Raw genomic sequence first — 1979 nt, 5'->3', positions numbered from 1 at the left:
GTTTTAGGCCTGCCTTGCTCTTTTGCTCCTGGTTCTGTCTCACAACAAGAAAAATAAGTTTATTCAAATTGGCAACTCAAACTCAAGACAGCTTTCCAGGCAAGGAAGGGCTTGGGCTGCTCCACTGCCCTTGTTTGCTTTGAGATCACCATTACTTTTGGGGGCAGTGCAGGGGGAAAGGGAAAAACCATGGGCTTCCCTCATCCCTGGGTGAATTTTTCCCTGGCATGTAGAGGTTGGGCCTTCCTCAAGCCCCTTACCTTTTCTCGTGTCTCCCTTTTTGTCTGTAATCTATTTTCATTCACTTGTCGTTTGTTTCTCTAAAGGAGGCATTCTAGGTGGGGTCCAGTGTGGATCAGGAAGTGCTTGGGCCCATCTGCAGCATGGATGGGCCGTGTCCTTGGAGAAGGCTGAGGACATCGTTTGGGACCAGCTTTTCTTCTGGCGGTGATGGTCCCCGTCTCCTTGACATGGTGAGATAAGAGCTTTTGGGAGATGGCAGTGAGCACAGGAGCATCCTGCTGTGGCAGCTGCTGAGGAGGTGGATGTGCCATGGCTGGCTGCAGGCTGGGGCACAGTCCTGCCCTCCTGCTCTGTGCCCAAGGCAGCAATGATGGGCAGCTTTGGGCACCGCTCTGGGCATGGCCAGCACAGCCTGGGCACCGCGGGAGCTGGGACAAGGGGGACAGGAGCCTTCAGCTGATGGGCGGTTTCTGGTTTCTCTCCTTTCAGACGGACTCTGCAGGTGCTGAGGCTGCTTTGGGCTCTGCCAGGGCTCAGCTGCAACTCAGCACCGGGCCGGAATCAGCCAAAGGAGAAATGGTGTGACCTGCAGCAGAGACTTGCTTGAGCATTTCAGCAATGCTGCTCAAGTTTGCAGAGTGTACACCTGCAGGGGAAAACATGACACCCCCCAAAAATTAAACTTGTTCAATACCTTCTGAAATGAAATCAATCTGGGATGACCCCAAATGACATTTTTCAGCTTGCTCAAGCTGTAGCTCAGCCCTTCTCTGAACAGTTCTCCCCCCCACCTGCCTTTTACTTCACAACTGCTCCCTCCTTTCCCCCAGTGAGCTCCCAGCCCATTGCAGTCTCCATCACACTGGTGCCTTCCTTGATGCCCCTCACCACGAGGAAGGCCGAGCCCCAGGCTTAGGGACACATCCTGACACTGGCTGAAGAGCAGCAATGTCTCAGAGGCCTGATGAGATTTTAGTGTCATTCAGAGCTGCTCTCCAGCCCTCAGCTCTCCTCACTGCTGAGTTCCCACTCCCTTTTCCTCATCCTTCCAGCAGGATGAGCTCTGTGACTCCCCTTGAGCCTCCCCGCCCCTCCCAGCCCACCCACCCAACTCAGTTAGTCTTAAGCTGAAGCTTCTTTGTTTCCTCTGGCACTTCAGTCCAGTCCCCTCTGCAGGGAGCCCCAGCCCCAGAGCACAGCACACAACAGTGCGATCTGGGCTGGACCAGCTCCCCTCCAGCCCTGGCTTGGCTGTTTGTGGCAGCTGAATGCTCCCTGTTTGCAGCTGTCACTGCAGGATGGCCCCAGGGCAGAGCCCAGCCAGGCTCCCACTGCATCCCCTGAAGCTTGGGGCAGACGGTGGTCCCAGGGCTGAGGTTCATGGGGAGCACCCAGAGCTGTGGCTTGCAGGCAGTGTTTGCAAGTGTTGTGTTCTCATCTCCTGCAGCCTGTGGGGAAAACAACCTGTGCTGCAGGTCAGCACTGCCCCTCTGGGCAGGGACAAGGCTGAAGGGCTTTCCCATTCCAGAGGAGCCAGCATTGAGCCTTGGTAGGGTCTGGCATGACTGGAGCTGGGTCTGGTTCCCGTTTGGGACGCACTTCCCGCTCACCCCACTGCCCTCCCTCACCCATGGGCAGAAGGGTCAGTCTGTGCAAGGGGCTCTTGGATCTCTCTGTATCCATGGACAGAAGGATCTGTCTGTGCAGGGGCTCTTGGATGTCTCTGTATCCATGGA

This window comes from Sturnus vulgaris, chromosome 13 (genome assembly GCF_052056855.1).
Source record: "Sturnus vulgaris isolate bStuVul1 chromosome 13, bStuVul1.hap1, whole genome shotgun sequence".
In the NCBI taxonomy this organism is placed as follows: domain Eukaryota; kingdom Metazoa; phylum Chordata; class Aves; order Passeriformes; family Sturnidae; genus Sturnus; species Sturnus vulgaris.
The sequence above is the reverse complement of the archived record's forward strand: the minus strand, read 5'-3'. Positions refer to the sequence as shown.